We start from the raw sequence: 14,527 nt of genomic DNA on the forward strand, positions 1-14,527 counted from the left end.
GATTATTTTTCTATTTATAAGAAGAAAACGAAAAATTACTTATATTATTATTTATACCTGTCGTCCCGCTTATTTATAAAATACTGTCTAACAGATTTACTAAAGATATTACTAAAAAATCTTATCAAATAAACAATTTTTGGTGGCTGTGCTTAAGTTACTTCAGCAAAATACTGTATTTTTAGTATTTAATGTTTTCTCTGTTGTTTATACTTATTCCTGCGCGACCTGAATGCAACGCGTGACGTAGTGAAGGGACACAACTGTGGTCTACAGCAACAGGTAGCTGGGCTGTAGGAATGTGACTGAAATAAATAATTCAATGAATACATTTATGTATAAAATAATAAATATCCTGAAGGATCTTTGGGAGGACTTTTGACCTTTCGACGCATAAACCAAAATGCAAAAAACCCCCAAAAAAACAACTACATCATATATCATCTGCTAAACAGCACTCACTCACCAAAACATTTACATTTTCATGAGTTTTTTTTCAGGTAACACACGTCCACATTTAATAAATATGTGATCCCGGCTGATAGGACGCCTCGATCTCTCAGAAAAGCGATCAGACGACGAAAAGCCCCGTGGACAGGTTGTGGCGGTGTTGCAGTCATACTACCAATAGGCGGGACTGTGGCTCTGCAGTGTTTGTGAGCTGCACAGCTGGAACACCAGAAGGCTGGCACGCGTTCCAGCTGCGAGCAGATAACTGAGCTCGGCTGCCTCCGCTGCACCAACACGCATCACATCCACAACGTGCTTCCGAGTGCGCCAGTAGAGAACTTGGAGACAGCCGCATGGCCCGTTCACAGCAGCAGCATTAACCCCCCGAAGTCGGACCCCAGTTGTTTATCATCTGATGACTTCTTGCGGGCTCCCATCTTTGCCGACTCCAACACTCGGTCGCCGAACAGACTTTGTGAGTTCGACAGTGTTACGGTGATGTAACGCTTCCCATACCAGAGCTCACTCCACAACTGTTGTCACTCCAGCCTCTCCTCTCAGAGCATGGGACGCTTCAAACTCTAAAGGTAAGACATCTCCTATTTACTTGTTAATACAACACTGGTGCCACTTTTTTTCCTTTTTATTCTGCAAGGTGGAGCTCAACTATGGCACCTATTTCTTGAAGAAATCTGCTGAAACGTTACACGTCCTTTTCTGGTTCTGTTGCAAACCTTTCACAACCTCGATAAGCTGACTAACGCATGAGTGCAAGTGTTACTTCTTTTGCAACAGTGAAATCGCGCATGGACATGCCATTGTGGGAAAAAAAGGAGGTGAACTTAATGCTGCTGGGCTCAGACTTGCAGCTGCAGATACGTCTACCTGTTGAACAGTGTTCAGACAGTGATGGTGCTATTCACAGGGCCCAGTGTGTGACTGACTGTGTGCTTGTGTGTTTGTGTATATCTAGCTTGCAAACAACAAGCGTTGGCGGCTTTGTGTAAGAATGAATGAAGAAATGCATTATCTTTGTGGCTATTAATAGGCTCACTATAACCACAATATAAAGCTGAGATGCTTAGAGCTGCAGCTACACTGGCGGTGGCTGGGGTGGGGGTAGAGGGATGCCTATTTCTAAAATCTAAAATCTTTGTCCTGCTTCAGCTGGCATGAGAATGATGGTTAACAGAGGTCTGCTGGCACGCACAGTTACAGCTCAAGATGCCAAAGCTCCAGCTGAGTTCTTCTCTTTAAACCTTATGCATCTTTCAGAGCTGACAGCACAGTGAGGTGTGCTTTATATTGCACATGCACTGAGTCTCAGGATTACTGGCTGCTCTGCTACTAAACCAACAGATGTAATAATACCTGAATTGAAAGGAATTTACCTCGACTGTAACGCAACACTGTAGGCCACATCCCAGCTGATTGTGATTCAGCAGGCCCGAGTGGTGAGTCAAGCGAGTGACAGGTCAGGTGTAGCTGGCTCAGCCTTCAGTCAACCTCTTCATTGCTTGTTTTCTTATGCAGACTGCAGCTGTCTTAAATGTAATTTAAAGGTGATTTCGTGCCAATGCGTGCAGAGCAGCAGGGATTAGGAGGCATCTCGGAGTGTGTGGACGCTTACTCACACTGCAGCGTCTTCGCCAAGTTCACCCCAGCTTTATCCACCGCGAGCCGTGGTGTCAGAGCCGTGGGATTTCACTTGTAAGCTGGAATCCCTACTGATGTTTTTTTTTGCTGCATGCGAGAGGCTAAAACAGAGAAGTCACTTCAGCGTTTTCAGTGTGTAGCTCATTTGGCTGGAGCTACACGTTGCTGATGTAGCTCCCGCTGCTATTTTGAATATTGGACAAGCCTGCTTTTGTGCACTTGCTCATCCAGATTAGCAGCTGTTTCAGATAATGCAAATGAGGCAGACATGCATCAACCATCACGCGTGCGGCTCCCACTTACACACTTCTGTCAGCGACCAACAAATCAATAATAAAAAATAAAAAAAATGAAAGTCCATTTTGTCACGTGCTGGCTCATTTGATCATCAGTCGCCTCAAAGTCACCCATGGCCTCTGTGATCTCATGTACACAAACGCTGAAGTGGCGCTTGACTTGAAAGGTAGAGCGCTTTAAAAAGACGGGATTTCAAGGATTAAAGTGCCTCCAAAAAAAAACGATTTTAGAAAAAACTGAGTGGAAGAGATTAAAGTAGGAAATCTCTGCATGCATCTCTGTTCTTTCGTTTTCTCCTCTGCTGCTGCAGTGCAATTACTTCTGGCCTGCGGAGCAGACACCCTTGATATTCAGCATCACTTCCAGCTGCCTCCCTCCACCTCAACCTGCAGTGCTGGTGCACTTATCAGGAAAGCCAGCTATAATTGGTTGTATTGTAAAAAGCTTTGCTGCTTTATGCCAAAGGACCGACAGCAACAAATTAGGGAGGAAGGGATGGTGAGTTGAGGAAGGCAAGAACTAAAACAGAAGGGGGGGGGGGGGGGGGGATGGAGGAAAATCAAGCTGAGAAGAAAATAATTACAGAGAGCAGACAATGAGCAGCAGCTCAGATATGTGCACTGGATATTTGCCATCACCGGGATGGATGGTCCTGTGCTCTGTCTGTCCTCTACCTTCTCCACTTTGCTTTTTATTAGCTAATCCAATTTAATCCTCCTTGATTACCACCACGGAGGCCGCCTGAACGTTGAAGTCTTTCTTTGCGCTGTTTGTTCGGTGATGCTTTTAACTGATTTAAACACCTGAAAGGAGAATTTAAAGGCACGCGGCGTAGGCAGAGCTGAAATCAGACTTGGTACGACTCCTACTAACTTGGCAGAAGAACAGCAATCCCAAAATTGTGACAACTAAGGGTCTAATTGTGAATAGATGTGAACAGGGTTACTTCTAATTATGTATCAGGCTTCACAAACTGTTTTGCAAATGGTCTGCAAATAATTAAGCGGTCATCTGGGATGTTTGGATTCCTCTGCTTCTTACTCAACTCTTCAGCTTGCAGCAAAGGCCACGTACTCTGTAAAAAGGTATGGCAGGAACACAGGAAAGAGAGGCGGCAGCAGAGGAGAGGGAGACATTCTGTAGGAGGGGAAGGTAGCGGGGGTGGGAAAGTGTCAGACCTGAAGAGCTATAAATCAAGCTGAGGCTTTGAATTCAGTCAGATAGGGTGAAAGGCATTTGTGGGCAAATCCAAAGCTGATTACTAGAGAAGTTAGCAGGTGGTTACAATATCACCATTATTCAAAGTTTGGGCTGAATGGGGTCGCTCTGCGCTGAACAGGTGTTAGGCGTGCCTCAGTTTCAGAAACGCGATCGAAAGTGCCTGTTATCCCACATCTGCTATCAAGTAGTCTCTACTTTTGTTTTTCCCACTCATTCTGTTTACAGTCTGTAATCTGTCAAGCTTTTTATCCGAATGTGCATAATATTTGGTGTGTTATGACTACAGGAAATTGAGGGCTTTGTGGTGTGCTCATGGATGTGTGCTGTTTTAGGGAGGAATACATAAACAGGAACTAGCCAGGGCTGTTAAAAAGCCTGCGGGGGTAAAAAGGAGGGTGGCTGTTTGAATGTGAAACTCCCAGCATTCACAACTAGTTCAAAATGACTGTTGTATAAAACCACTGTGCAGCTCAGTGAGCACATCTCTGACAGGCAGGAGGAAATGAAGCAGATAAACACTGCGAACAGAACAAATTGGCCTCCAGAACTGCAGTTTGTGCCTCATTCTGCAAACCGCAGGCATTTCTTCGAAGATCGGAGTTTGTGAGAATTAAAACATGCAGCATCACTTGGTATGTGGCCCTAACCACAAGTAGTTTTTACAGCAGCTGCACAGCTGTGCCTCCTTGTTTCTGAGTCAGGGGTGGAAAACAGCACTTTTGGGCAATATAAGTAGCTGAGATTTATATTGTGAAGGTGAATCGGCTTAAAAAATACTTTTCCGTTTTCTTTTGTTCGGATGATTTCTTGCTTGAGTATAGCACGTTACTACTGACTGTTGGTCAACGTTTACATTCAAGGCTTTGTGTTAGACAGGATTTATGAAGGAAAGCTTCTTAGATTTTGGGCAACAAGACTTCCGGCTCTCTAAAAGTCTATGCAAAACTAACCTTGTCCAGTGACTTTGTCCCAATAGACTCAGTCACTACTTCCAGGTCAAAGTTCACAAGTTAATATTGCAAATTAAGGTTACTATTAGAACGAGAAAGCATGGTTATCCAGGATGTGCTTATTGGCTAATGACTTTCACTGAAAAGATAGTGACAACAACAACACCCAGGTTGAGGCTTTTATGCACTAACCAGAGGGAGTTATCATTGTGACTACACCCATGTTTTACATCTTTTAATCTGGGGTTTAACTTTAACCTCGTGTAAAAAATACAGAAAGCCTTAACCAAAAACTTATTTTTCTGCTCTAGAAGGTAAATATAGTATGTAACAGCTTGCAGCTACATAGCCTTGAGTAAAGATGGACAGTATTGCCTGGCAAACAGGGGATTACATCATTATGTGTTGCACAAAGGGAAAACACAATCACACAACTAACTCGTCTGTTAAGATAGCTCTTTGTTTTATTTTATTCTTTATGCTAAGCTAAGTAGTTTCTTGAGGCTGCTTCACATAAAGTTTTTCTTACATAAAAGTCTGACAAAAGTGCAAATGTGCCAGTTTCGCTCTGTTTAGAAGACTCAGAACTTCTCTGATCAGGAAAAAAAGGCTAGCCTTGCTGCATTCAAGGTCATAAAATCTGCTAAGTTAAACCCTTGTAAGCTAACTATAGGTAGCAATATCCTCATATTAACTGTGGAGACATGCAAATAGAGTAAATTCCTCTTGGCAAATATATGAATGAATGTATTTCCCTTTTAATTTAAAATTTGCCCGTTGGAGATGGAACACTTTGCAACAACAGGAAGTGATATCCCTGACTTCAGCAGAACACTAGAACACGAACCCTGACCGAGGCATGCTCTGGAGTTAATAGACAGCTGGCAGGAATCAAACCCAAATGCAGAATTCCATAAAATGATGTATCACATTAGGCCTTTAACACAATACGCCATGTGGCCTCATCTTTTACTCATCACGCAGTGAGGTTTGAAGAGGAAGTTTTGTGTGTCAGAGAGATAAATGACAGAGTGAGGAAAAACTCTAGCATATAGAGGAAATATGTGTGAAAAAAATTATTCATAGCACTTACTCAAGCCCGCTCTGTACAAGTGTGTTTGTAATAAGGTAGCAAAAAAAGAGAAAAGTGTGGACAAACAGAAGAAGTTGCCACATCTCACATACACATAGCAGCACACCCTTCCGGTATTTGTTGTGAAGCAAACTTTCACATCTGGTAAAGGACCCATATTTGAGCAGGAAGCTTGAACACAAAGCAGTGAAAACAATCTGACACAATGATGCATTGTCGCATTTGGGGGGGGGTGGTGGCAGGAGGCATACATTATAACACATGAAATCAGCCACGATGCCCTCTCTGTCTCCTGCGTTACGTTTTTCATTTGAAGTCAGAAATGAGAGATATAAGATATTAATTTGAGCCAGATGTGGAGCATCTTAGATGCGTGACTTTATTTGTTAAAGGACACAACACAACATCCCACGTGGGTAGCTGTTGTCTCCCAGCAGGAGGACATTTACATATTTTTCTCCTTTTCCCCTCTCTGTTATTTCAAGATTACGAAGAAGTGCTGCTTTTCTCAATCTTTCGAGAAGCATTAGCATGAGTGCTTCCATGTGCCTATAGAAATTCCCCAGTTGCACTTTAATTTCATATATCTCATTGTGTCTTCTGTCAGTACTAACCCTCTATACTTAATCTCTTTCCTCCTTCGGCCAACAGTATCTTTTTGTGTTTTACTGAGCTGAAGCACACTCTTCCTGCCTCCCAGTCTCTCTCTTTATCACCCATTCAAACATCCCTCCTCTCCTCCCTCTGCTTCAACCCCTTCCCTCCCTAAGGAGCAACTGTAGCTGCTAATCTCAGTTTGCAGCCGGTGCCCCCCCACTGATGTGGCATTCTGCGTGTCCAGGGAAAGGGAAATGTTTCCCTTCCTGCTCTCAGTACCCTACGGTCTCTAAATAGAAGCCTGCCACCAGCTACTCTGAAGAACTATATCTGTCCCATCATGCAACACCCTTACTACAACTGGGGGATGTAGGGGAATAAACAAGGGTGGTGTGTATGAAGAAGTGTTTTTTGTACGCGTATTACAGTCTGTCAAAGACAGGAAGATATGATTTAATATCATATACATTTTTTTTTAAAGCTAATATCATTAGAAAAGGTTGTCTGCCTGCGCCTGGTGTTATATTACATTTTACATGGCCAAATTTGTTAGTGGAAATCTAAACGTAATGCTATTACAGTTTCTAGCTGTAACATATGATGAAAGGAAAACTGTCTTAGCATCATTACCCACCAGTAAGTGGTTCACAAAAATGGAAAATGGAACAGCAAAAGTAAAAAGGAGGCGGATAGGAGGAAAAGCCCCCGCGGGTGACAATAATCAAAGGTTTTATAGGAAATCTGGCCTCTTTTTTTTCTTCTTTAAAACACGGTAGCTGTGACCAGACTATCAAACTATGTTTTATTGTTGTTTTTGCATTTCTTCCACACAATAGTAAGAAACATCAATATACAATTATTACACGGTAGCCTCAAATTCAGAGCTCTTATATAATTGCTAAAGTTTTAGTAGAAGAATACTTAACTTATTTATTTCATATACTGAGGTTTATACAAGACTGACAGCTATAAGCAGCATCAGCATGACAATGTGCTCCATTAATTAATAATGTGTCTGCCATGTTGTTCAGTATGTCACATGCTTATATCTGAAGCTTCACACCAAACACAACATAGAGCCGAGGTCATCTTTGTGTGTCTGCTTAAAGAAAGTTGTGACAAGAGTTGTAAGCACACAAAATATGAGGCCCAAAATGTATAATTTGGTAGTAATCCATCCAAATGTACTTGAAAAACGTGTCCAATCAGTCTTGCTATGGCATTGACAATTTGTTAAAATTGTTTGTTTTAAATTCTATTAAAATTGTATCTCTTTTCTTATAACTGTTATCCACAAAAAACTCTTTTTCCCAAACGCCAAGGAGAGAGGATAGAACTAAATCAATGATTGTGAATTAGCATGTAGCATTTATCAGCATGGAATTGAGTCCATTATGGGAATGTCGATAAGACGATGGACATGATTATTGCCTGTTTGTCAATACCTTATCATCAGTCAGTACTTTAAGATGGGAAAGTCAATAAAGATTTAAGCTCTCGGTTTTCTTCTAATGTCTATAGCTGGAAAAAAATGTGTGCGTTTAGCATAAGCTCTTTTTTAGAGTTCTGCTGCTTTAACCCTTTAAGACCTACCATAGAACCAAGTCCGCCAGAGCTTATATTATATTTTTACATGCTGTAGTGCCATTTATGGGAGCATTTCAAGTTGCTATACATCAATACAACTGTTATAGCCCAACTTTTAATAATATGTATGCATTAAGTGCATAGTAATTACATAAATTGCAAAAAAAGCACAATAAACTACAAAAAAATTCAAAATCGTTTTTGTTTTTTTAACATATATTTCTAGTTAGAGAAATTTAAGAGGCTTATCCCTCAAAACTGTAAATACAAAAAAGTTGCACAAAATAGTTTCCCACCATAGGAAATTTATTTTGAGTGTCTTCATAGTTCTATTTTTTAAATACACCAATTTTTATATACTGCAGAAAAAACGAAAATAAATATTATAATGCAATTTTGCAAAAAAACAGCATATGCATCAAAATAAACTATTTCCAGCAGTGTAATTTGAGTCCTAAGCATCCCAGAACGACACAGACAGTCATAAAGTCAAACATAACCTTTAAAAACACCAGTATATGCTTGTATAGGCCCTGAAGGTAAAAAACTACATTTCTGCGAAAATGGTGTCACTTCCGGTTTCGGGCGGGTTTGCGCTGTCAAACATAGGAAGTGTTACGAACAGCTGATCGGATCGGCAAAAGCGTTCTGGAATATTATGTTTTTGTTGCTGCAAGCGCTTTTTAATGCAGTTTTTGCAAAGCTATATGTGGAAGGAAACCTTGACCTAGGACAAGCTGATGGCATAAGATGTAAGTACAACTCCTCCGCTTTCATATGCAAAAAAATTTATTGCGCTAGCTTATTGCAGTGCTACCGGGATTTAAAAATAGTTACGCAAAACGGAGCATGCCCGCTCCACCGGCTTTAAAGGGTTGAGAGTTTGAGTCAGGTCATAAACTCTGCATTTGAGCAGCAGAACAGACGCGGTCATATTTGGAATATCAGTTTTCACAGACATCCTAAACTACTATTTAGTTATGTTAACCTCATTATTTTAACTATATGTATTTTCAGGTGTTTTTAAATGTGTCCAACAGGAGCCATCAATTATTAAACAGTAGCAACAATAATATGTCAGCGTGAATTCACTGTTATGGGTCGAACTTCAAAAGCATTGGTGTAAAGTTGAGAATTAGCTGAAAAGCAGCTCGCCTGTTATTCTGTGACCGTGATATTGAAAACGAGAGAGGCAGAAGTCTGAAGGGGGTCTGACTGCGTCTAGCCGGAGGATGTGACCTTTTTCACTGCCCAGTAAACCAGCAGCACACAGCAGATTCTGCATGGCCAGGATTGACCAGGCACCCGTCAACTTCCCTTTATCCCCGCTGAGCCCCATCCACCCCTTAATCTGCCTGATCGATGGCCCCGGGTCCTCGTCACCAGGCAACCAAGGATGACACTAAAGCTCTCGCAGTGTGTGCTTCTTTACAATCAATTCGCCGCTTTGCAGATATCGGGACTGTATTAGAAAGACGCTGTTGGAAAAACACTTAAAGAATGTCTAGAAAAGAAGGGAGGAGGGATCCTGTTTACGATAAATCAGTCTTAATTCATATAAAAGCTTAGAGAAAATTGTTCTCTGGGTAATGGCAAAGCGTTCCTGTCAGCAGGATGATGAATGATGTTTTCACTTTAATTGGGAAGATACCATCATCATCAAGATGGGCACAGTGTGTTCAGTAGTGCCAGACTAGACTCTGCTAAAGCGTTGGCGACACTTTAAAACACCTCTGCTTCTCTCTTTCTTTTTTTTGTTTAGCCGCTGAGAGATGGGCCCCACACAGAAGGAGAAAGTGGTTTTAGGTCCTCATTCAGTTTTGAGATGGACACTTTTGTAATAAACACTGAAAATGCAGAAGTGAAACAGAAGAGCACATTTTTTCACAGGCAAGGCCATCTCAGCTCAAACCTAGATGATCCTCAGGCTTATCTACTGCAGCGAGGAAACAATTGACTTCAAGGCAATTTTCATTCTCATTATATTCATGACATGCGAGCAGACGTAATTGCCAGTGCACAGAGCCAATACTGATGGAGTGTAGGCTCCTTTTTCTGAGCTAGGCATCACAGGTCTTGGTGTTTGTTTGCTGAGGTTTTAATACTCACATGCAACACTGCTTTACTTCCTGTGGTGACTTTAGCAACCCACCTTGAAACTTTCATATCTATTTACAGCAACACAAAAGCCTTTTTAGTTGTTCGCCATTTATCTTCCCGTAATCTGACCATATCGTTTCAGCAGTTTAATCTTGCCTACTGATCAGCGCTGTGGCTGATCGCCCTAACAATGTGATGATTTAAATTGCGGTTGAGGATTATACTTCTAACTCTTTCTCTACGTTTGCTTCCTCCACCATCCCTGCAGAACGTGGCTGAGACAGCTTGTGAAGCCTGTAATTGAGTGTGTCCACCCACCGCGTTGCGGCAGAGACAGTGCAGTGAAGGGCTTCATTGTGTCAGGCACAATGGATACGTACACATACACATCACACCCTTCTCACACTCACAGAGCCACCACATTAAAATAAAGTTACAGCAGTGCTCAGTGTGTTGTTGGGGATTTTGTTACCTAACTTTGTTACTTGAGCTTAACCTTAGTGTCACTTTTACACTTATAGTGTAAAAAATGTTCACACCTACATGTTACAGACCACAAACAAACTTTTCTATTAGACAAAGTCAACCAGAGTAAATATCAAATATTTTTAAAATAATAATTTCATTCAGTCAGGAAAAAAAAGCTATTCAAATCTATCTATCTATGTAATAAAAAATATTTATCATGAAATTAGTTTGACTAGCCTCACCCAGGCCTGATTACAGCCACACCCTTTTTTAGTTTAGAAATAATTTCAATTGAATTGAGTCTGACACAGTAAAATAGGCTAAGAGATATCAGATCATGGAGAACCCTTGGAGCGCTGATGAACCAGCCCAAAATTACTTCAGAACCCAGAACAACTAAAATTGGCGATTGTGGCTCAAGAGTTGGGAGTTCGCGTTGTAATTGGAAGGTTGCCGGTTCGAGCCCCGGCTTGGACAGTCTCGGTCGTTGTGTCCTTGGGCGAGACACTTCACCCGTTGCCTACTGGTGGTGGTCAGAGGGCCCGGTGGCGCCAGTGTCCGGCAGCCTTGCCTCTGTCAGTGCACCCCAGGGGGGCTACATTGTAGCTTGCCATCACCAGTGTGTGAATGTGTGTGTGAATGGGTGGATGACTGGTTGTGTAAAGCGCTTTGGGGTCCTTAGGGACTAGTAAAAGCGCTATATAAATACAGGCCATTTACCATTTACCATTCAAAAGAACTGCAGGCCTCACTTGTTTCAGTTAAACAGTGTTCATGATTCAGTAATAAGAAAGAGACTGGGGAAGAACCATCTGACATAAAAATAACACAGCATTTCATAAAAAGAAGATCCCACCAACAGTCAGACACGGTAGAAGTGTGATCGTCAGTCTCCTGCTTCGTGACCTGGAAGGTCCTGGAAGGTCACGAAGCAGCATTCATGATTCCTTCAATTACCTTGCTGTAATTGAAGGAATCATGAATTTTGCTGCCAGAAAATCCTGCAGGAGACTGTCATCAGTTTGCGCCTGGAGGTTCAGGCCCACTTGGATTATGCAGCTGGACAATGATCCGAAACACATCTGCAAGTCCAGCTCCGAAAGCCTCAAAGAATTCCCAAAAAACAAAACAGAGATTTCAGAGAGACCTGGTCAAAATCTGACTGTCAAAGAATGACCTTAAACAAGCTGTTGATGCTTGAAAACTCTTCAATGAGGGTGAATGAAAGCAATTCTGCAAAGAAAAGTGGGGCAAAATTGCTCCACAGTGATGTGAAGGACTCCTCGCCAGTTATCGCAAAAGCTTGATTGGCGTTCTTGATGCCAAGGGTGGTGCAACCAGGCTCAGGGGGCAACTGCTTTTTCACACAGGGCCAGGTAGGTTTGGAGCCTTTTGTCTGCCTGCATTTTATATTAACTTGGGTTATCTTTATTTAATACTACAATTATCTTTCATGAGCTGAAACATTTCAGTGTGACAAATATGAAATAAAGTAAGAAATCAGGAGGGAAGGCAAATCTTTTTTTCACTGCACTGGACCGTCAATGTTTTGATCTGGGGCTATATAAAAATGAATCAAAATTACTAGTTTTTTTAATGAATGGATACATTTGACCAATTAATCATGTCATAACTTGGAAGATGGTATATTTTGCTGATCGAGACACAAGTAAAGAATATGGGATTACTCGAAAATAGTTTTTCTGTTCTTCTACTGAAGGTATTTTGTGCTAAGGTGTGTGTATATGTCGCTAAAAAGTAACTGGTCATTAAGTTGTTGTTGCCATGGTTACTTGGAGCCAGACCTTACCAAATCAAGAAAAGCACAGATGCAAATTTTTAGCTTGTTTCCTATGAATATGTGATAGAATAAAACGCATGTCGAAATATTTGCTATTGTGTCGTAAATATTCATCAAACCTTTTTATGGCCTGCTGCAGACAGCATTACAGCATGTCAGGAAAAGATAAATAGTGGTTTCCTGCCGATTGGGCTTGTGGCTTAGTATCTGTCTGATAGAAAAGCCACACACATCGGTGAAAACTGTTTATTATGCTTGGCTCCAAAGTGCAGTTATAAAGCATAGAATTGGTGTGTAAATGTAAAAACTGGTTTTAGTTTGACGAAACCGTCAGCCAGGATTATAGATCTGATTCTTTACTGATACAAAACTAGCATTGTCGCAGTCTGAAAACAATTTATTATCGAAGCAGTAATTTGTTCAGCTGGTTAAGATGTAACGCAAATATTTATGTAAACTTTTGGGCAAAACAATTTAAAAAGGGTCATATTTTATAACCAATCGTGTAAAAATTGGGCGTCTGTAGTTTAGGAAGTAGATCTGGTCATCTACTAATGATAATAATAATGGATTGGATTTATACAGCGCTTTTCAAGGCACCCAAAGCGCTTTACAATACCACTATTCATTCACACACTGGTGGAGGCAAGCTACAGTTGTAGCCACAGCTGCCCTGGGGCAGACTGACAGAAGCGAGGCTGCCTTAATATCGCACCATTGGCCCATCAGTAGGGTAAAGTGTCTTGCCCAAGGACACAACGACCAGGACAGAGAGCCCAGGGATCAAACCGGCGACCTTCCGGTTACAGATGCGCTTCCCAACCCCCTGAGCCACGGTCAACTAACTGCTACTAACTACTAACGGTGTAAATAGTCATTTGATTACTCGCTGCAGTGGACTGTATCCTTGGGTAAACATGTTTAACTGCTTGTTAACATGACTATCTAATGAGCCAGCTTGGTCAAGATGACCTGCTGAAGTTGAAAATGAGCATCAGAATGGGGAAGAAAGATGATTTAAGTGAATCTTTGCAAAAAAGAATACAGTGAGTGTACATTTATGTACAATCCTAATCTGCCAACTCTGACGAACTCTGAGTGAAGAAAGAATGGCCCTCAAACCTGAAATTGAATATCGACATGCGTGTTTGTGTTGTATGACAATAAAACAGCTGCTCTGTCTGTTTTCGCTTTCTTATTCTTTGATTGCATGCTTTGATCAGATCTTTGTTAAAAATGATCACAAACTACACACATGGGTCCAAATACCTATTGTTTCTGCATTTTGCCACCAGTGTATCAAAATATAAAGGATTTTCTATGAGGCTGTAGTCAAAGATAACGTTGGTCAGCAGAAATCTACTATTGTGAATTTGCAGTTTGCAAGATGAACGGCCAAAAACTCACTCATCAAATAGTTTGGAACAGACTACAAGAAATCATTATTTCAGATGTAGTTTTGACCCCAAACCCAAGTTTCAAAGGTAGTAGTGTGGCTTCTTTTGCAAAAAAATTATGGACTCATCTGGAAGGCCTTTTATGTAGTGCTTAATAGAAGTAATCACAGCAATTGTCTTGGCCAATGAGAACCAAATGACCAACCACTGGAGCAATTGCAGCAGTGGCTCATATCTTGGCATTCTTATGGCCCTAATAGAAGTCTGTGTTCTTGTTGTGGGTGAGAATCTACACAAGTAGCCTTCATGCTCTTCAGCTGAAGGTATTTTGTGCTCAGGTGTGCGTATATGTCTCATGAGGACTTCAAACGGACTATAATCCCTGGCTTCTTGGTATAAAATTGCCTTCTTTTTTTTGTTTATTCCTTCATTGTTGCCCCAAATATGACAAATTTGGAACACAGTGCCTGCTGTTAGACAATAATGATAGTCACATGAGCCTTCCTATAAATAGCTAAGACTAGTACTGCATTCCAGAAACCTTTGTTAGGAAGTGATGTCCTTCTGGAGTTAGCGGGTTCCAGACAAAGGCAGGAAAAGCAGGATTTTATTGTTTGTCTAAGTAGATCCATGTAGGTATCACTATGAATACAGCATGATATTTAAAAAACACAATCATGGATAGAACCTGATCAGTTTTCTGTGTACGACTTATTTAGGGAGTCAGGATTGGCAGTACGGATTAAAAGTTTGCAGTTTTACTTCTGTTTAAATTCAGTGCCGCCAGCTTGGATTGCTAATTAGGATATGTTGATATTCTAATTATTCATATTCACTAATGCACTATAGGTGTAGTTAAGACTAGGTTTATGTTTGATTGGTCCTGATATCAAGATCCTTCTAAGTCTGG

General features: G+C 41.1%; 1 protein-coding gene across 3 annotated transcripts in view; it reads left to right on the forward strand.

Annotated features, from left to right (window-relative positions):
- The first annotated feature begins 616 nt into the window (after positions 1-616).
- LOC102786798 (RAS guanyl-releasing protein 2-like) overlaps positions 617-14,527 on the forward strand; it is a 43,870-nt gene continuing 29,959 nt past the window's right edge. Inside the window, exon 1 of one of the 3 annotated variants that reach the window (XM_087837744.1) lies at positions 617-1,037. The gene's annotated coding sequence lies outside the window, so the exon portion shown is untranslated. The remainder of the gene's footprint in view (positions 1,038-14,527) is intronic. The other 2 variants (XM_087837743.1, XM_087837742.1) reach the window with 2 other exon arrangements.

This window comes from Neolamprologus brichardi, chromosome 3, assembly GCF_056152115.1.
Source record: "Neolamprologus brichardi isolate AB-2024 chromosome 3, ASM5615211v1, whole genome shotgun sequence".
In the NCBI taxonomy this organism is placed as follows: domain Eukaryota; kingdom Metazoa; phylum Chordata; class Actinopteri; order Cichliformes; family Cichlidae; genus Neolamprologus; species Neolamprologus brichardi.